This window comes from Aulonocara stuartgranti, assembly GCF_965226115.1.
Source record: "Aulonocara stuartgranti genome assembly, chromosome: 7".
Classification (NCBI taxonomy): domain Eukaryota; kingdom Metazoa; phylum Chordata; class Actinopteri; order Cichliformes; family Cichlidae; genus Aulonocara; species Aulonocara stuartgranti.
In genome coordinates, this window is record NC_138945.1 from 66,499,557 (window position 1) to 66,522,621 (window position 23,065).

Here is a 23,065-nt window from a genome sequence, read left to right on the forward strand (position 1 = left end):
AGAAAAATACGGAGCCCCCCAGGGGACATGGGAGGAAAAAAAAAATTAGGGAGGAAAAAAAAAATTAGGGAGAAAAAAAACAATTAAGACGGACTTTTGCGAGATCTCGCAAAAGTATTGCGAGATCTCGCGAGATCTCGCAAAAGTATTGCGAGATCTCGCGAGCGCTCGCAAAAGTATTGCGAGATCTCGCAAAACTCCAACAATGGCGGCAGCTACTTAGTTGTAATGTTACTCTTTCTGGGTCACAAAATACACTTTTAAGATATTTTGAGGCGTGAATGTAGTTGTGTAAATGTCAGATACCTGCTCGGTTCACAAGACATCACATATTTGCAAAAGAGCTCCGACGTTTTTGGAGATCTGACACCCACTAGCTCGAAGCTAACGGGAGGTCGAGACCTACTACAGCCGGGAGGAACACCGCTTTCCCGGCACATCGTGCCTCGACCTCCCGGTCGGCTTCGAGCTGGCGGCCTGCGAAGAATGCGGCTAAAACTTTTACGAGATCTCGCAATACTTTTGCGAGCGCTCGCAATACTTATTGCGAGATCTCGCAAAAGTCCGTCTTAATTTTTTTTTTCCTCCCTAATTTTTTTTTCTCCCATGTCCCCTGGGGGGCTCCGTAGTCCAGACATGGCTGGAAAGGACATGAGGAGGAAACAGCAGGAGCTGTGTGAGGCTACTAAAGGCAGTGCTATAACATTTTTCTGTCATCATTTTATTATAGATTAAGTGCAAGAGTTGTTAGGTGTGGATAATTAGATTATAGTTTATTGCAATAGCAAGTTGTGCCTTGTTCTCACATAGCAAGTGGAGAGTGATATATGAAATGATGGGATGGAAGGAAGAAGAGAAGCAAAGAGTGATTCACAGGCAGAGCCTAAATTATTTCTCACAGTTTTTTGTGTCCTTATGGTTCCAAGCGCTGTCACCAATCTTTGCATTTTGTTATTATCTCATGACACTTGTTTAATCAGCTACCATCTCTCCTATGGACTTTTTAATGTCTACAGTCTCAGATCAACACAGCCCTGCCCTCCAGCACTATCAGCAGCAACCCCTCAACAGCTAAAACATTGGCTACGTTTGCTTTGCCTTGTTGCCCATATTAGATTCTTGATGAATGTGTCTTGGTGTTATTCAGCCTGGTTCAATGTGCCCCTTTTTAACTTTGAGCACCCGCCCCTTTAAACCTCTCTGCACGGCCCTGAATGAATCCTTATGTCTACACAAGATCCATCGTATTGTGTGAGTGATATTCACATTTTTGTTTATGGTAGACACTGATGAAGCACTTTATTTGGAAAATTATCAAGGACAAAATTATAAACTAAACAAAATCATGATTCTATTTATATTGGGCGAGTTTAACTAGCAGAGGTGGGACCAAGTCATTGTTTTGCAAGTCTCAAGTAAGTCTCAAGTCTTTATCCTCAAGTCTCAAGTCAAGTCTCAAGTAATGTCAGGCAAGTCAGAGTCGAGTCTCAAGTCACTGGTGTAAAAGTCCGAGTCAAGTCACAAGTCTGACATTTTGAATTTCAAGTCCTTTCGAGTCATTCAAAAAAAACGAAAAAAAGCATGTTGCAGTTATATGCTAAATGTAAATATTAGACCATGTAATTTTAAAATCTGTGTTTTTCTCAACACGTGACAAAATAGTGAACTTAGAAAATATACACAAATTGTGAAATTGCACCTCTATAAAATGCAGCTCAATTAAACCTAGCTCCAAGAATAATTTTCACCGACAGTTCTGAGATAAGCTGCATGTTATTCTTGGATGCGCTTGTAGGACCAGCTTTAAAATCGCATGACAAAAATATCATACACATTAAAAAAAACTGCATCACCAACGTAGCCTGGAAAACATTTGCTAGTTAGATGAAGTCAGCTATCTCATCGTAGCATATTTATATGCATATTTATAATCATACGGTTCTTGGAGTGAGTGCATACACTCGTGAAGTTTAGCCCAGGTACAGTTTACTGACGGATGGGTACAGGACCTTGAAATGCACCGTGTAGAACGAAAGACCATCGTACGAACAAAGGTAAGTTTACCAGTCTCACAAATCGTCGTCATAAATACACATTCATTAACCGTTTATTAATATAACCTTTGAGCTCAACATTAGTAGTGGAAATAATTTCTGGTACGCGTTACAGAAATGTAGCAGTGACAATAATACTGTATGCTGTAATCGTACCGGGCAATTAGTGATACAAAACAACTGTTTTATCCTGTGAATAAACGTATATGTTTTTGTCAATGTACATAATAACAGAAGCGAAACGCAATATTGTGTCAGGACAATTCACTATTTATGCACAATAAACAAAGGAGCATAGCGCGACAATTTCTGTTCAGCGCCAGACTTGCTTGTAACCTATATCACCAATTATGTTAAGAAAAATGACGTATTAACTACTACAGCAGACTGACCTTTGTGTAAATGCTTGGAGCAGACTAACCTGTGAGCTGGAGTGTTCTGGGACGTTATATTTGATCTTTGAATGGCTGCAAACCAGACCACCTGTTTGTCACTTCGGAAACATGGCTCGAACAATTTCTCTTCAACGACGTAATCCGATAACAACCGATCTCTTTACCCGTCGGCTTCCCGTGGCTGTCATGCGACCGGCTATTGCAGTTAATAATACAACAGCTTCTTGCCATTTTTGTGTTTCTTTTTATTGCTGAATAATTGATTTCAATTGAAAGCCTGCGTGCGCTAGTACCTCTTGCCACGAGTTCCCAGAATCCTTTGCGGTTTTACCCCTGAATGACGTCACATTTTCAATCTCTATATAATATGCATGTTAAATTTTATATTTGGGGTAAAATATCAAGTCTTTTCAAGTAAACCGGTTCAAGTCCAATTCAAGTCCCAGGTCATTGGTGTAAAAGTCCAAGTCAAGTCACAAGTCTTACAACATTTTTTCAAGTCAAGTCTAAAGTCATAAAATTAATGACTCGAGTCTGACTCGAGTCCAAGTCATGTGACTCGAGTCCACACCTCTGTTAACTAGACTAGGCTAGGGACACTATATTGGCCAATTTATGTAAAAAAAAATTAATAAATAGGCCTGTTTGTACTCTGAAATTCAAGGTCTTGAGCCTCAACATATTTTTCACTGAAAATCACCTGAATGAAGCTAACCAGATAGCCGTGCTAACTCCAGAGTGACAGTCTGGCCTCTCTCTGTTTCAGAGCCCAAGCTGTACATTGAGGTTAACCTTACCTATATATACTGTCAACCTCAAGCACTAGCTCAGGGTTAACTGAGCTACAGGTGATATTCCATGTTCCCAAAGCCAGATTCGGACAGCCAGAACCTCTGCTCCTGACCTGCTCCTCCTGCAAACATAATTAACTGTTACATATGTGAAAATACCTTGCACGTACTGATTCGGCAGCAGAAATAGCCAGGTGATTGTCATGTCATTGGGCGATTTAATCTGTATTTTCCTTTTAACCACTAAAAGCATTGGGTAACTTTAAAAAAAAAAAACATGTAATCGAGTGTCATGTAATGAAACCTACCTCTGAAATGTAGTGAAGCAAAAATAGACAAAAGTACCTCTAAAGTATTTATTAATGGTAATTGGTAATGGTGCTGTGGTTCTTTTTTTGTTTTTTGTTTTGGTTTGTTTGTTTTTCGATAACTTGTGTATCTGCAAATATACACATTCTGTATTTTTCATATGAAAGAAACTATACTGTGGTGGGGCTTGCTAATTTCTTGTTTTTGATTTATGCATGTTTTGTTTTGTTTTGCTTTACTTTTGTTTCATATGTTGTTTATATAATTTAAGACTAAAAAAAAAATTTAAATGAATGAGAGGTAAAACTTGAGGGGGTAGGGACAAACAAGTAAATACTTCTGCCTACTCCTTTTCAAACAAATAATGGAATGATATTTTGTAATGATTGTGAAGGCACATGTTTGAAATGTTTGAAATAAAAATGAACTGAACTGAATTAAAAAGAAAAAACAGAAATTAACCTCATTTCTATCTTCTTTTTTTTGTAATACCAATGAGTAACAGATGAGGGCACTACAGGATGTGTTATAGATTTGCTGACATGAACTCAAACACTTTTCAACACCAGCTTTGCCATCATAAAACAGGAAACTTGTGTTTATTAAGCTGCTTTTATAAAGGATATTATAGTAGTTATTGACCTTTCAACACACTCCAGCAAGTTCTTGGCTGTCCATCTGGCCTGGTGTTTTCTAATAAATGGTGCAGATGAGTTTGGACCTACTTTTATAACTAGTGAGTCTAAGCTGCAGGGGGAAGCCTTATAATATGCCATAAAAATGTGTCTGTGCAGCAGCCAAACAGGTGTGAAAGCACTCTCCCAGGCAATGATTGTCACAGTTTCCAATTTCACTGACTGAAACTACATGGATGTTCCACATGTGTGACAATGATGAGAGCCCTTGAGCTTTCAGTGTCCTCCTCTTGAGGATGTTTTTGAAAGGCTGATTTGCAGCAAGCAGATGCATGCAAAGTGATGCTTCAGTTGAGATTTAAGAGCCAGATGTGTTTACACTGGGGGACACTGAGTAATGATCAATGCCATAGCACACATTTCTTCCATGAATGAAGATTCCAACAGTAAGTAAATATATTTCACAATGTTTTATGTAGTTTCAAGTCTGTATTTGTATGTGTTTTTATGCAAAGTTGATACCTAAAACAAAAATTAGATAGTCTCTGTTCTCATAGCCATGCAGAAATCTACTACAATAGGAAATCTAGGAGCCAGTTTTACCAGTACAGTGAAGAACTAGTGCACATTCACAAAAAGAGATGACTGGTGGAGAAGAGAGGATGACGTGTATAGTCACTGTCACCGCACAGCTCTGGTTTAAGGTCTCGGAAGGGTTGACATCACACTTGGAGACTTTCATTCTGTTCTGCATCTCAAAGTATGAGGGGGTGTGTGGTCGGGGGCCTGGAGTCATCTGTGCCACTGCTTTAGTGGTCTTTCAATGTCTTTGGGATTATGCTGGCTATGATCAGAGATATCCTTGTCTCAGTGCATGCATGAGGACAGCATTTCCATTTAAAGCTTTGGCCTTTGCTGTGTCTTTGAGACTGTGGATCTGGGTTTTTATTATGTATGTATCCCAGGAAAAACTGAAAAACACATTTTTGTACTGCATCAAAAAAAAAAGAACTTTATGGAGAGTACTTGATCCATTTCACAATCACTGGATAAACAATTCAAAACTCGCACATCCATATTTTAAAGGGTTCTTTTCCCCCCATTCTGATCTAATGATTTAGATCATTTTTGACAGCTACGAGGTTCAAGGTTCAAGGTTCTTTATTTGTCACATGCATAGTTATACAAGTATAACACACAGTGAAATGTAGGCAGTGCATTTGCCTCTTTCATTTAAGACTGGCATTCAGGCTTCATTTCCTTCACTGCCCTTTTTCTTAAGGTTCACTTGTATTTTTTGTCATGGCCTTGACATGACTTTACTATGTTTTGTTTTTTAGGTTTAATTAAAAGATAAGTCTGTTTGCAACAATAACTGGGGATAGTTCCCTGACTTCTTTTACTATAATTCATGCCATTGCATTGAACTCTCTGCTCAAATTATGTGGTGTGTTTATGTCTGAATAACCATAAACACATCTTCATCATCATCACAACTAATCACATCACAACTAATGCATCTATTTTATAAATAAATTCTTTTGTCAAAACAATTGCCAGAAAGACTTTGGCAAAGGGTGCATCTTTACTCGTAGCTCTCTTTCTTCTCATCTGAAGACGCAGTATAGGATTTGAGTTGTCTGTTCCAGGAAGCAAGACTGAGACAAGAGAAAATAAAGTGGCAATGTAATGCCAGAGGGCACTGCAAAAATTGATATTACAGTATTTTCCATTTTTTCCCCCCCACAGATTTCGATATAAATGTCAAACGATCTTCTTAACAAGCATCTCAGGCAAGTTTGCACTTTGTAGCCAAATGAAATTGCCATTTTTTGTTGCCAAACACAAAAAACCAATTGGATTTCAGCAAAAAAAATTGTATAGCTATTGACAACAAAGTGGTGAGGACCAAAAACTGTATTTAAAAGATGAATTAAAAGACGAACATAGCCACTGTGGCATCACTTATTGATTATGAACTCTGCATGCAGACTCATCTTTAGTGTTTTTTCTTGGGCTATGCTGCAGAGGGTGGAGGGTTGGGTCGTCAGCTAAAGCGTCTAAGCTTGGTTATCAGGTTTTATGCATAAATGTCATTGCTGTAGTATATGGGTGTTTTTATATAAGCACTTACAACCATGTTTTAAAAATGATCAACTTAAGTTGCCATGCTGAAGTCATCATTGCTTGTAGGTAAATTATTCATGTTTATTGTAATGCAAAATGTATTGGGGGGGGTTTCAGTATATGACAGTTGTCTCGAACATAAACCTCCACTGGAATTTCATTGTCTTACTGGAACCTGTAGGTGGCTCTCTAAAAAAGGCATGTTAATGTGAAACATGCCTCAGCACCTGTAGACTTAAGTTCTCACTAATGACTCTGGATATGGAGATAGTGGGGAATTAGCTGTATATAAATTCTTGAATCAATTAATGATCTGCGTGAGCTAAGCGTTTCCATTCTCTCATCTCCACATCTCTGAAAATCCTTAATGTTCTAGTCCTTTATGATAGCTTGTGTGAAGTCCTATTATTTTTTAGAGAGAAATGTTCTACTCGTTGCTTCGTACACTGGGAGCATAAATCTAAAATAGAAATGTTGATTTGGTTTTAATGTGCTGTTGTCTGGGAACTATGGTTAATTTGCCGTTACAGCAAAACTTCTGTTCACAAACAGCTCCATCCTTCATGTTGTCCCTCTGTGTGCTGTTACTGCCATATTTTTTTTACATCGCAGGGATGATAGATCTGACCCATCTGACATATTTTCCAAGACTGTGACAATGTTGAAGTGCAGTCATGTGGCAAACTGGCTTTTGACTGTTGCCAAGTTGGAACGGCATATTGTGCATGCAAACCAAGCATGCTGCCGGTATCGCTTCTTATCACACAAAGTCTTATTGTGCAAGACAAGCTATTATGTGCTCCATTTACAGGATTTCTGCAGAGAGGGGAAGCATTTTAACAGAAATAGTGGAAAGCTTCTAAAGCTGCCGTTGTTGCGTCAGTGCTACCATATAGCGAATATAGTTGGTGTCTTCGGATTATCTGCGACTGAGTAGTAGTCTCCTACGGTGATGAGAAATGCTGAAAATCTTCTTACTTATCTTGGTATTGTATATTTGCATCAGGGATTTCCACACCCTGTTGATCCTGAATTCCTCCAAGAAAATATGATTACGTATAAGAAACTTGCCAAGCAAACGGCCCCTCTCCCAGAGGAAAATAGAACATGTGTTTTCTATTGTTCTTCAAATGTTCCCAATGACCACACTAATTTTCCACTTGAGATTGAGCATGTCCTGCTTGCCTTTAGATAATATCACCTGAACCAGATTCGGTCGGTAAGCAGAGTCTTAAAGAACTTAGTTCTTATTTTCCCATTTGTGCCCAATAATCTTTTCCAGCTTGATGAAATAAAATAAGAGGGATCTATCTGACTCTGATAAAATACTTTTTTCATTTGATATCTGACAGCTTGAGCTGAGCAGAATCATTTTCCCAGTTTCTTACCAACTATGGTGTGTAAAACCCCAAGTTCTTTATTTTTAGCCTTTCGCAACTCATGCATGTGAAAACATTATCTTTTTTTATCTTTTAGTTGGCCTGGGGTTTCACAAGTCCTGTTTTACAACCCACAGGAGTGGAATTCTGTACCAGAAGGAAGAAAAAAAAAGCCAATTTTCTGGCCAACATAACTTCAAGATAAATGCTGCTTGCAGAAATGAATTGCAGGTGTTATTTCAATCATAAAGACCTGTTTTGCGATGTCTGAGATTTGTGTTAAAGGGAATTGAAGGAAGGGAATACACCCAAAATTAGAATTTTTCAGATAAAATGCTTAATCTGCTTTTCCTGACATTTGTCACATCATGACAGAGCTTTTGTGTTTTTGTAGGATGGCAGAAAGGCAGATTTTAATAATTTAATAGACCAACACCTTTATATATCTATCAAAATGTCCATTTCAATACTTTGTTCTTTATGCCACAAATTCAATAACTTCCTGGAAATATTCCTCAAATATTTTGGTCTATACTCCACTGTTCCAAAAAATAGTAATGTCAAAGTATCTTAGTGTATATTTTACAGTTTTGTACTCTTTCTAGAATACCATGAAATTTACATAAGTAGACTGTGATTTTACATGTCAAAGGTAAAATAACATAACATCACTGTAAATATAGTAAAACACAATTTACTTGTTTTTTAAATATATTTTTTTGTACATATGCATATTTAGATTGTAAAAATACAGTCAGAAATGTATCATAATTTCACAAATATTTGTTTGTTAAATCCAAATGTAATACTATGGAAAATTATATAAAATGATAGAAAATTAATGAGAATAATCAATAATTAAAGGAGTATTTGAATTATAATTTTGCTGAAAATTACACGTCATTCAATAATTCAGAGGTAACAAGTGAAAATATAATTAATAGGAATAAAAACTAAAAAAAAAATATATATATAAAACATTGCACGGCCACGCTGTGCTAATTATATATTTTAAAAAATAAATGTAGAGGTAGGGATTGCAATTAATATAAATCTCAAAGTATTCACAACATTCCTGAACAGAAATAGGCCTCTGCACCTGGGGTGAGGGTGTGGCCATGAAAACAATGTGACATGCCATTGGATGTTGGGACACATAATAACACGACGCTAAGCATCGGCCAGTGAATGTGAACTAACAACCACAAGGTCGCGGGTATGGCAGCACTGTAGGAAAACATCCTAATATAAAAGTATTTTACTGCATTTTACAGTTTTGTTCTGTTCTTCTAGAATATCATTAAAGTTACGTAAATAAACTGATTTCACATTTCAAATGTAAATTAACATTAAATCACTGTAATGTAATAAAACATAATTTTCATGATTTGTTTGATCACGTTAAAATGTTCCTAATCTAAAAGCACTTGGAAAAGGCAGAATCCCATGTAAAATTAACGCAACAAACTCTATTTTCATACTGAAAATAACCGTATTTTCATGAGAAAGTTATTTTCTGTTATTTTACGGTAGTATTTTGGCGCCCAAGCTGCCGGACTATTACCGTTTTTTAAAGATGTTTTTTGTAACAGTGTAACATGATAGGCTCATGCAGTTACTGTCAATATGTTTGGTTGCATGTCCATGATGCAAATCTGATGTTCCACATCATGAAGACTCTATAGGACTGGGATCTGATGGCTCCAGAGGCCATTTGAATATAGTGAACGTACTGTCATGTTTAATAAACCAGGTTGATTTGAGCTGAAATGAGTGACATGATGCCTTATCCTGCTGGAACCAGCCATCAGAAAGTTTAATGTGGTCATAAAGGGATGGAAACGGTCAGCCACAATACTCAGGTAGGCTGTGTAGGTTGCCTAAAGAGTGCACAGAAAATATCCCCTGTACCTGCACCACCACCACCAGCTGAAACCTTGATATGAGGCAAGAGGGATCTCTGCTTTCCTGTTGTTAACGCCAAAATTTGGGCATACCATTCCAGATGTCACAGCCGCAATTTAGACTTATCAGACTAAGCAACATTTTTCCATGATTATGCTGTCTAATTTTGTCAAGTGTATGGAAATTACAGCCCCAGCTTCCTTTTATTAGATGTCAGGAATGGCTCCCAGTGTGGTCTTCTGCTGCTGTAACCCACGTGCTTCAAGGTTCAACATGTGTTCAGAGGTGCTCTTCTGTAGACCCTTTTTTATTGAGTGGTTATTTGAGTTCCTGTTGCCTTCCTATCAGCATGAAACAGTCTGGACATTCTTGTCTTGACTGCTTAAAAAGAAGGTCACTGGAGTTCTTTATCCTTCTTTTTAATCAGTCTCGATGACCATCACCTGACTGATTGAGAACCTACACACCCATCTCGCCGTTCTCCTCTGACCTGCAGGTGACTGAATATTTTTTTTTCTGACCATTTTCTGCAAGTAAAAAGTAAAGTAGTTCTATGGGAAAATCCAAGTGGAACTAATAACCATGCCATATTCAAAGTAAATGAAGTTTCTTCCCTATTTTGATGCTTAATTTGAGCTTCAGTAGGTTGTGTTAACAATGTCAACATTCCAAAATGCATTATGTTATATAAAAAGTCAGATGGTATATTACACATTTGAATTATGGATGTCCTGCATCATGTCATGCATCACATGATTCTTGAAGTTCATGTAATTTGTTTACAGTTTTTTATGTGTCAGTGCAGAAATAAATCTTCTATATTATATCTTGAACCTTTGGAGGTGCAAAGAATTTACCTGTAGACATTTGCAGATAAAGCATATAATGAGACAGACAGAAACATACAGATAGAGACAGGGACTGGACCTCCCACTGATAATCACTGTGCTGAATGGGCACAGCCTTCTCGCTGGGTGGCACATCTTGTAAATGCCTGCTCTGACCAGAAGGCAAATACCACAGGGGTTGAACCACGTGCTTGGCTGGGCTTTCTGAAGGTCGTGGAATTAGTTAGTCAGCGGGACAAGCAAAAGAAGAAAGGTTTCACAACCTCACACAGGCCTGAGTAGAGAGGCTGATGCATAACAGGTTGTTTTTGTAACCATCCTGTGGAATGATTGAGTATTTGGTTGACTTTCATTGGTCTGTCAAATGTGACTTAACTTAAATATTGTACTTTGACGAAATACATGTTGCTCTAAAGTTGGTGAAAGCATTTCCAAATATTAATTCAGGGCTATCACTCAAACTAGAGCTGAATTTCATGTATGTTATCCATTATGCATCCCATTCCTTTGCTACAGACTTGATACATTTCCCATTCATATATCATAGTCGATGGCAGCAAGGCATTCTGTGAAGTCAGCCTTTTTTCCAGGGAGCTCTTTTACACCAGAAACATTGTTATTTGTGCAAGTCATGATTTAGGATAGTGTCCACTGGTCCAAGTGGAAACCTAAAAGTACATTTTGGCTGAGGATGAAAACTGCAAATGTTAACCGCTGTTCATAACTCAAATTGTTTTCTAGATTGACTTGGCAGTAGTGGTATTTGCATTTTATCAAAGATGACAGACCTTTTCTGTTAATGTTTCTGCAGGAGACGTTTTGTTCTTGTACTGTTAAAGTTCTTGTGAGACAATTACGAGCTCCACAAACTGTGATGGCTCACGTTCATTCATCAGATTCAGATCACTGATTTGTGCTGGACTGGAATCAGATGGATGTTAATATTTTATTAACATCTAGGATTTTACCAGAATGAAATCCTGCAACCCAAGCGATGAACTTATTATTTATCATCACTGGAATTACTCATGCAGTTTATTACAAATTGATTACATAGTACCAAATGGAATTCTGCAGAAGTAAAGTAACATTTGTTTCTTATGGCAGTACCTTTTAACAGTTTCTTTAAAGTTCTATGTTTTCAAAACTGAATTTAATATGAAAATGACACATCCTTAGTAATACATATTAAAAAAAAAAGGTACATTATTTAAGGTGCATGACATACTCCAAATTAATCTAAGTTTAATCATATATCCACATTGTTCATATTTTAATGTTAAATTGCATTTTCACATCAATCATTTTACAGCATGTAAAAATTGCATTATTCCTTTAAACAAAAAAAACAAAAAAACAAAAAAAAAATAGTGTTAGCACAATTTTCATCCTTGTGTAGTACCTGTAGTCCATCATGACATTTTATTCAAGCAGAAATTCTGTAATTTACTGGATGTATTATAAAGTGTTTGTGATGTGCTACGTGTGTGGTGGTTAACACGTTCGCCTTACACGTGAAAGATCCCTGGTTTGGGAGAAGTGGAAATTCGGCCTCAGGGGGTCACAATCGAGTTCACTCCCAGTGCTGGTCCCAAGCCTGGATAATTGGAAGGCTTGCATCAGGAAAAGCATCTGGTGTAAAATCTTTGCCAAATCAATCATGTGGATTCATCTGCTGTGTTCACCCTTTGGGAAATAAGGGAAGAGCAAAGTGAAGAATGATTTGACTGTTAGAGTAGCATCATTTGAGAAAAAGTGCTCGCTAAGGTTTCAAGTATTGATTATCAGCATCTAATGGATCATTAACAGTACTGACTGCTGTTGTCCATAAAGCCTAGTCTACACTGGGACAAAGGATAACTCTGGCAAAGTTTTACATAGAGTAGCTAACTTTACCAAGTGATGCTCTAGGGATAAATCAAAGGTCAAGTAAAGCTACTTTGGCTTGTTTGAACTCCATCCAGTAATTTTCTGAGGCCCATGTGGGGCCAGGTGGCAGGGGCAGCAACCTAAGCAGAGAAGCCCAGACCTCCCTCTCTCCACCCACCTCCTCTAGCTCATTATTTTCTTAAAAAATGGATTTAAAAATAATGATATGGTATGATATGGAATTATACCAAAATTGTCATGAATCGCTGTGCGGCAGGCAGGAGTTGGACCCAAAATGCAGGACTCACAGACTCAGGGGATGAACTCAAAATCATAGCTTTATTTGCTGGTCACAGAAAACGAGCAAACTAAACTAAACTAAACTAAACTAAACTAAACTAAACTAAACTAAACTAAACTAAACTAAACTAAAGAAAATATAAACTCACACTCAGCGAGGCACACGAGGAAACACACAGCTTGAGGGACAACACGGCACTGACTCAGAGAAACAGGGTTTAAATACAATGGGAAGTAACGAGGGGAATGAGACACAGAAGGAGAGCACAGCTGGGAGAAATCAGAACTGACGAGACAAGGGATCAAAGTAGGATACACTCACATGAGACACAGACCTTCAAAGTAAAACAGGAATTAGCACAGATGCAAACTAGACTAGGGGAGACAGAGCAACTAAGAAACACAGAGGGCAGCTACTAAATACTCAGAGAACTAAACAGAATACAAGAAAACCAAACTAAGACACTACACTAAAGAATAAGCTGGGACAACAAAGAGAACTAAGAACATAATACAGAAAACTCAGAGGCACAAGAAACTCAAAACACTGGGTCACTGACCCAGGACCGTGACAAAAATATAATACAAACAAATTACAAATCGGCTAAAATTACAAAAATGAAAGGAAAGAGGGTGAGGACTGTAGGGAAGATTCAGCTGCAATTAGGAAACAAAGGCCTAATTTAAATGGGCTGAAATAGTTCAGAGTTTCAGAAGTGATTTATGCAGATTTGCTTAAACTTATATAAAATTATTTCACACTGATCAAAACCAACATGCAACAGCTGGTAAGACCAATGAGTGACCTCTGGATTAACCTAGTAAACAAGCATTACAGGTAAATCGTTTTTCCTGATGTATTTATGCCAAGTGTCCCTTGAAGCTGTGTTGAATACATTCTGTAGGCTTTGAAGCCAGGTGGCAGAAAGGACCAGCTATTCCCGGAATAAAACGTCTGCATTCATTCCATAAAAAGACAAATGCGCCGATGCAGTGAGGGTTTTTTTATTCTGTGAGTGACTTGTTTACTTCAGTTAAAGCAATTTAAAAAACATAACACTTATATGGTTTGACCTTTCAGCCATAAGGGGTTTGGACCGTCTCAGTTTATTATATTCAAAGCGCATACTGCAAGCAATATAATTCTCGGTCAACTTTAAATCCAGAGTGCATCTAAAGCTGAATGTTTGATGTGATTTGGGTCTGTCAAAGTGTGAAGTGGGAGCTGTCGCTTCTCGGTATCTTAAAACCAAGCCACTTACTGTAGCTGCCATTCCTGTATGCCATGAAATAAATCTAACTATAGTGCCTTTTTGGAGACTACATCCTGGAGCTGTTGCAGATGTTCTCATGAATAGACTGTGTGTGAAGTATTCTGGTACTTGTTAGGGATTATTTGAATCGATTGCCATGTCTGTGTCAACACAGATTTACAGGGCTGCAAGTTTCACTGAAGTTTTTGCTCACTTCTTACAGTTAACTCATGGAAACTGTGTTGTGTGAGTCATGGTGGTGAACTCATTTGTTCTGCAGGAATACGATACAACAAGGTGCAGCTAAATAGACTGGAAATATAGTTAGGTCTGTAAGTACTGGGACAGTTACTCAGTTTTTGTAGTTTAGTCTCTGTGCACAAAAAACGGTGGATTTGAAATCAAACAGCCAGGATATAATTCAAGAGCAGACTTTTAGCTTTAATTGAATGAGTTTAATAGTAAAAACCATTCCATTCACTGTTTAGGAATTACAGCCATTTCATACAAAAGCCACTATTTTTGGAGGCTCAAAAGTAAGACCCGTCCCCTCAATAAGTTACTTGATTTCAGGTGTTGAACTTGCATTCACTGGAACTACCACAGTGAGGTCCAAGTAAAGGAGACCATCATTAGGATGAAAGCTGAAGATAAACCTATCCCAAGATTAACAACAACTTTAGGAGTAACCAGCTCAGCGATCTGGTACATTCTTAAAAAACAAAGAATGCATTCGCTAGCTCAACAAAACCAAAAGACTTGGAAGAAAACTTGACTAGATCATCACAGAATTCTCTCTTTTCTTGGTTCAGAAAAGCACGCACCGAAATGATGGAAAAAGAAAATTATGGAGAAGAAAAAGGAACAGCTTATTATCCAAAGCATACCACATTGTCTTTCAGACGTGGTGGAGGCAAAGTCATGGCATGGGAATGCATGATTGTCAACAGAATCAGGTCACTGGTGCTTACTGATGATGTGCCTGCTGAAAGAAGTAACAGGAAAAAATCAAAAGTCATACCAGTTACACTCTGCTCAGGCTAAGCCAGATGCTGCAAAACTGACTGGACAGCACTTGCAGTGCAAACAGATAATAACGCCAAAGCATTCTGCAAAGGCAACGCAAGAGTTTCGCAAGGCAAGAAATTTGTTTGTATTTTTCAGCGGCCAAGTCAGTCACCTGATCTGAACCCACAAACAAACGGCAGCTGAAGATTGCTGCAGCAAAGCCAGCAGAGCATCTCGAGGGAGAAAACACACCATTTGATGAGTTCTATTCTTCAGACGGTCACTGAGTGCAAAGCATTTTTAAGTATTAAATTACCTTTGAGTCTCTGCCGATGGGGGGATATGTATAAAAATAGCAATCAACAGAAACAGTTTACATTTCTAAAAGCCTTAAATTGAGATGGATTAAAGGTCCCTCTGTACACCACTGTGGTGTCATACAGAAATACAGAGGCAAAATTAAATGGTAAATGGCCTGTATTTATATAGCGCTTTTCTAGTCCCTAAGGACCCCAAAGCGCTTTACACAACCTGTCATCCACCCATTGGTGATGGCAGCTACATTGCAGCCACAGCCACCCTGGGGCACGCTGACAGAGGCGAGGCTGCCGGACACTGGCGCCACCGGACCCTCTGACCACCACCAGTAGGCAACGGGTGAAGTGTCTCGCCCAAGGACACAACGACCGAGACTGTCCAAGCCGGGGCTCGAACCGGCAACCTTCCGATTACAAGGCGAACTCCCAACTCTTGAGCCACGATCACCCCAAAATGAGTGTGTTACTGTGTTATTGTTCTTAGTGCATGTGCTAAATTCTTATAATTATGAAGTGGTAATTATGTGCAGACAGAGTAAATTCATATCTTATAAGTCTTATCTTATTATAAGATTAAGATAAGATAAAAACATTCATTTGGCATCAACCTGAATCAGAATTGTATATATGCGTGACATTAACCTGATTGATTGCTGTACATTGTGCTGGTTTTAGCCCCTTTGAATCAAATATTCCTTCAAACATTCTTTTACTTATACTGTCACACTGGGCCAACATACCAGATACTCTAAACACGCTGTGCATGTAATCTTGACATAAAACCAATGAAATGCGTGTTGTAATGGATGTCTGTGTAGACATCCTTCCAAGAAATCCCCTCAAATAAAATCATTTTTAAACTATGATGAATTGCATGTTCTTGACTTCAGTTTCTGCTTTTTAAGTTCTGTTATTGGCAGTGTTTTGCTAGCCGCTCACAGCATATTAATCATTTCTGAGTGTTGCTAGTACAGGGAACACTTTGGAACTGGATTTAAATAAGCTCTAGTTTTGGCAGAGTAAGTGCAAACTGTGAGAAAAAAATAGCAGGAATGATAATCTGATAGTGACAGAGGAGGCAGCTTTTGGCTTCAATCAACAAAAGTTATTTGTCAGTTTCTGAGAAAGGTCTCAGATTCCACCACAATTCTTGTGCAGCTAATGCAGATTTGTGGTTGTCTCAAAATCAAAGTTATTGAACTTGTTTTCCAATCCTACATCAGGAGTAGCTTTCTTTAACCCAAGACCAACTTTGCCCACAATCTCTGACTGCGATCACTCAGCTTCTCTTTGGATGGACTTTTATAGCAAGTACTTGAAATACCAGTAGTCTGTTGTGGCTCACTAATACAGTAGTATTTAGTTAAAATTGTGATGCAACATCTTCATGTCTATTGAACATAAAAATAACAACAATTTAATGATAATTTAATAAAATCACCACTCTAATCAGTTTTTGTTCCTTGATTACAAATTTCTTCTAGCTTCACTTTATGCCTACTTATTGGGCTGCACTTGGACCTAATCATTTGCTCTTAGCTAAGCAGTAATGCACTTATAGAGCGTACTGACGAAACTACTAGACTGACAACGCATTTGAAAGCACATACATTTTCGTGGGTGATGTGGAGAGCACAGCAGGTCATTTTGGGTTTATTCCATCTCACCATATGTTTCCATTTTTTATTGTTTTGGTTTTGTAAAGCGAGGACTGATCTCTCTCTCTCCCACACACACACACACACACACACACACACACTCACACAAAAGATAAGAGCCATCAAGTCGAGCAAGAAACCATGAATCAAATGTCCTGTTTTCCATGGTATGATGATGTATTGTTTGAATCTGCACACCACATGGTCAATAAATTCTCCTGGACTATACCTGGATAAAACAGCTCTTCTGCATTCTGCATGTAATCTCTGGTTGAGACAGAGCGTAAAGTTTGTTGTACAAATATCATGAAATTAACAAAAAGATATTCTTTAATTCTCGCATAAATGTTGCAATTCTCCAATTGAAACGACCAATATTTTAGTGGTTCGTCCCAGGCTTCTCGTTGTTGGATAGCACTAAGATGACCTTTGGATATGATGAATTCTACAATTCACTGTTACAAACAAAAATGACATGAATAGCCACTTGGGATAATTCTGCATTGATACGACTGCCAGTTTTCAGCTGAAATGAGAATGACTACAAGGATTTTGTTCCTGAGAAAAAAGTGCGTAGACTCACGTTACACTTTAACCTCACCTTAGAGCTCTGTTAATGAATCTTTGAAATCCAACTGAAAGATCAACAACAAGTGCATTGGAAGAAGCCTTGAGTTCAGCAAGCAGAGATGCTTAAAACAACGTTAGCTCGCTATTACAGAAGTAATATTATTTTCCCATGACAGCTAAACTTACAGACACATAATTAAAGGCCTAACTTTGGTTAGTGTGAGCTTCGAACAAGGAAAAGTTCACAAGATGTTAAACGATTGCATGCATGAGAATCACTTCTTACCATTGTGGGATATTGTATTGCAGCTATCATGCAAGAGTCGATCATTAAAAAGAAGTTTTAGGGCTTTTAAGATGTCAGTCACCGAAAGCAAAACCTCTGTAAGTAGGAAGCTAACGAGTTTCAGATGGTAACACTAAGACATTGTGGCTTTTCATGAAGAAGGGAATGTTTTGGCTCTCTGTTATGATCGTGTGGGCCCGCCATATGCACGACAAGCAGTTGTTGTCATTCTCAAAGCCATCATTACTATCAGACTAGATCATTTTAAATACGAATGTACTTTATTTTGACAGATTATAAAAGTGTCAGTGTCAAACGATCCGTGCTTGTTCGTTATTAAATAGAGCTACAAAAACATTAGTGGGAAAGAAAGAAATGACTGAAGCGTCAATAGATAATCAGCATACAGTGGAAATGGAAATAGTATTCAAAATGTAGAACTGAAAGAAGTGCTGGACAAATACAGTTTTTTACCTGGGATCGTGACTTTGTCATGTAGCAGACCATCACTTCAGGCATTATGGAAGGTGGAATCAGTGCAGTGTCACCAATATCCTTACGGTGCATTTGACTTTGAGAAATGCTGCATGAAGCATGAACTGAATTCACTATTCAAAGCATTCATTAGAATGAGTAATGTCTTTGTTTTTATGTTTTGAATTCTTGTTTTTGGAAAAAAGAATATGCTGTGTTAGATTTATTATGCTCTAAGTACTTAGTTTGATCATGTAAGCGGGTAGCATCCTTTTAATTTCCTCTTACAAATGCCCCTTTAAACTGACGATGAGGAGGAATGTGTCAGCATCAAAGGAAAGGGGGAAATATGGCTCCTTTTATGTTTACATCATCTGTGATCGGTTCAAAACCTAAAGCCAGTTCACTGTAATAATGAATCACATGTGACCAGTTTCTTTATGTTTTACGGTCAACGTTTATGATAAGCGGGCTGTAATGTATAAACACAAAGAAAAATCAGGAGAGTTGCTGATATGTGTTCCATCTGGGTGTGTAGTAAATTAAACTTGGCTCACAGGCAGCTCATCTGCTGAACCTTCAGACAAACACATATACAGGATGAAAAGATCAATCAGTTCTACTCTGCTTCTCAAATATTTGACTTGAATACAGACACCACAGCTGAGCGTTTCATACAGGACACCTACCACGGGCTATCTTAATTGTTTCAGATGAAATTCACGTTCCGTTTAATTTTTTATTTCCATCACATCACTGTGATTTATCCAGATGCTTCATTACAAACAGTCTTGGAATCTTTTTCTTGGAAAATGCGAATCAAAGAAACAGACATTTTAAAAAAGATGAAACACTTCTTTTACTAAGTCTTTTACTCATAAAGATTGAGTGTGGAATTAAACTCACCCAAACACAGGAAATTGTACCATTTGAGGTGGAGTAACCATATATACAGTTTGACTTGTGATTATAATAATAATAATAATGGATTGCATTTATATAGCGCTTTTCGAGACCCTCAAAGCAGTGATGTATTGCACACGAGCCCACACTGGGGTGGTTGCAGCTCCGGGGGCAGAGCAGGTCATTTGCTGATCGGAAGGTTGGTGTTCGATCCCTGGCTGCCCCAGTCTGCATGCTGAATATCCTTGGGCAGGATACTAACCAAGGTTCTCTCCATCTGAGTATGAGTGTGTGTGAATGCTAGATAGAAAGCACTTAAAGTATAGAAGAAAGTGTCACGTCCGGTGTGGCAGACGTGTGGGGTTGAAGATAGGACCCAAAATGCATCAGCTCTGATGCAGGTGAGTATTTATTAAACAAAAGAAAATACAAACAGCAATGGCGCGGGAACATGACACTGGAACCTAAACTGGGCAGAGCTAACAAAACAAACCAGAAACGTAGATGCAGGGAGGACGGATGGAGAGACGCAGGGAGACCGAGGTAAACAACACAGACGAACCAGCAACGACTAAGACAGAAGACACGACTTAAAAACACTCAGAGAACACAGGGAGATCACACACAGGTGGGAGTGATTAACGTGACAAGACTAGAGAGGCGAACTGAAAACACTCACATAAGACGCAGACCTTCACAATAAAACAGGAACTTACACATGCAAGGACACAGACTAAGAAACGCGGACTTGATACAGGAACACACGGGCAGACAGAGAAAGAACAGAACCAACAATCACACTAATAGAAAACACAAAACGCTGAGTCAAAAGGACCCAGGACCATGACAGAAAGTGCTTGCATGAAAGGATGAATGAGTAGGAAAGCACTATAAGAATCAGTCCATTTACCATAAAGCTAATGATCAACTGATTATCAGACTCTGCCTTCTTTCTGCAATTACAATCATCTTAGCTCTGATATTTGTCTGAGCACACTGATGCATGCTCAATCATCCAGGTAAGTAAATCCCAAAAAGTTGATTCTGTTCATCTGGACGCAGCGTTTTCAGTGGGAGAGACGTTTCGTCACTCATCCAAGTGACTTCTTCAGTCTCAGCTGACTGCAGATTTCCCCAAATCTTATAAACAGTACATTTGCGCAATGTACTGTTGATTGAGGCTAGTTTTAGTCATTGTGCAAATGCACTGTGACAAAACCTTTCTCCCACTGAAAACACTACTTCCAGATGAACAGAATCAACCTTCTGGGGCAAAGCTGAGATGGTTTTGACCTGTGCAGAGGAGGGATAGTGGATACCGTACGCTGGGCAAAAGAGCTTGAATTTGGAGCTGCCAGGCAGGAGGAAAAGAGGAAGACCTCAGGCAAGATTCATGAAAAGACGGCCGTAGTGATCGATGTAGCGTTTCCGAATGACAGCAACATCAGGAAGAAGGAACACGAGAAGCTGGAGAAATACCAAGGGCTCAGAGAAGAGCTCGAGAAGATGTGGAGGGTGAAGATAACGGTGGTCCCCGTGGTAATCGGAGCACTAGGTGCGGTGTCTCCCAAGCTAGGCGAGTGGCTCCAGCAGATCCCGGGAACAACATCGGAGATCTCTGTCCAGAAGAGCGCAGTCCTAGGAACAGCTAAGATACTGCGCAGGACCCTCAAGCTCCCAGGCCTCTGGTAGAGGACCCAAGCTTGAAGGATTGACCGCCCACAGGGGCGAGTGGGGAACTTTTTTTTAATATATATATATATACTAGCCAATCAGAAATAATAAAAAATGTTATGTTAACAAAACTGCAGTATCACTAGGTGCAGCATGTCTGCCAAAAATAATATATTAATGGTCATTAAACGTGGCTGTTTTGTAAAAGTTGGTAGACAACTAGAAGCAAGTGATTGATGTTTAAATCTGTGTTAATAAATGTTTTATTATAAGCAAATCTTCAGATAGAACTTATTCTATTCTAAAATTCTCTGTATTCTTTTGTTTCTTTGTGATATGATAAATAAATATTAACCCGAACCTCAACATAGACCACAAAAATTAGTGTCTGTGATTTGAGTAGCATAGTTTGTTTTCCAGATTTAATCTTATAAGACATATGCACAGCACATGTAGAAACCACAAACAGAGCATAGCTTCAGAAAGCTAACTAAATCAGTGCTGTGTGTGTGTGTGTGTGTGTGTGTGTGTGTGTTGCATATTAAAGTAATCTGTCCTGATTGTATAACACCACATTAGTTTTGAGTTGTGCACAAACCATAGGGGAAAATAGATCTTGCTAACAGTCAGTATTGATTAGTATATTGGACTTTTGGGGTTTTCTCATTAAAAACAATACAGACAGAAGAAAGTTTCATGTTCAATTCAAGCTGTTCTATGAAGCTGAATTTGGGAGGGATCATCATAAATCGAATGAATATTTTTAATCATGCAAACATTTTTCTTCATTTAATATACATGTGCTACTGTGCCACTAAGCTGTCCTGATGAAGAGGTTCTCAAGTACAGTTTTCAACACTGAAATAAACGCAGCATCTAGAGCTCTATTTGTGTAACATTTAGAACTGTTTTATGGAAGTCTTTGATCATACAAATCAGAAGCACGATGGAGTGTAACACTGCAACCAACTAGTCGTGTTTATGTAGAAATAAACAGTTGACAACTCTGCATAATATTTACTGCGTAGAATTGGTAAGCTGTAAGCTTACAAGTGTCCTCACATGCATCTTCTCATTCATAGCAAATGCATCTAGGATTAATTTGCCTCAGCCTGGTAGATATTCAGGCTACATTTAAATACTTGCTCTTTCTTTTTTGTGTTGCATAAACCTCTTTCTGAACTTCTGAAAAGCCAATTTCAAGTCAGAGGGTAGGAACAGCACAAAAAAGAACTGTCTGGGGCTGACCAGCCATCTAATCCCGTCTTTAAAGAGAAACTGTGCGTAATCCTGGTTACATAGGGTTATCTACAGCTCCTATGAAGCTGCAGGCATTTAATGTTCTGACACAAGATGCCTACAAACAACTTTTGACATATTAGATAAACCCACAATCAATCATAACTGGGAGTTACCACACATTGCACTGTTATGAGTGTAACCTGATCGTTCCAGTATTATACAGCAAAGACCCTGTGCAGTATCAGAGCGAGCTCCAGAAACCTGCAGTTATCTTTTAATGGAAGAGATCTCTGACAGAATCAGGCTCGGGTGAATGGAGTCTTCTGTCATGGCTGGTTTGAAGGGTCAAGGGTGAAATGATAGAAGAGCATAGAGAGGCAACTACAGGGCAAAACAGACTATGGGAGAGAACAAGCAAAATTTAATGACCTATAAGAATGGCATTTAAATGCATGGGGAGCTAGAAGAGGAGAGGATTACTGTTAGCACAAGAGGAAGTCTCCCAGCAGCCTGACTCTACAGAATTAGTTGATCTATCCCTATGCTATTCAAAAGAAAAGATTTAAACTGAAATGTAAAAATAGATAAATAGTCTGTGGTCCAAGCCCAAGCTGGGAGCCGATTACACATGAGAGAAACTTTAAAGCTGACGTCAGCACACCATTCTACTTCTGGAGACACAAGAAGCTCTAGAAATGTTGTCTTTAAGATACAAATGCATCTGATCATTTAGGATTTTGCATGTGAAGAGAGAGAATTGGACTGGCGGCCAATGAGGAGTAGCTAATATGGCAACTTTATTAGTATGATCTCTCATTCTAGTCCCTATTAATAGCACAGTATTCTTACTTAGTGAGGCCTCATCACTATTAACAAGAAAGCCATCAGCTGAAGGACAACATGTGGCTGTGCATGTCCTCATTGGTCAGATTACAAAAAGTCTAGAGGGGTCCTCAGATATTCTCCATCTGTGGATCTGTCATTAACGTACATCTTGCAACAGTGGGTTTTATTTTGTCTGTCATAACACTCTAGCTGAAGCTGCGAATAAACCAAAGTGAATTTTTA

The 23,065-nt window shown here is 38.5% G+C and overlaps 1 protein-coding gene across 1 annotated transcript in view; it reads left to right on the top strand.

Annotated features, from left to right (window-relative positions):
- Positions 1 to 23,065, top strand: part of LOC309711248 (protein arginine N-methyltransferase 8-B) — a 206,582-nt gene that overhangs the window by 69,539 nt on the left and 113,978 nt on the right. The window lies entirely within an intron of this gene.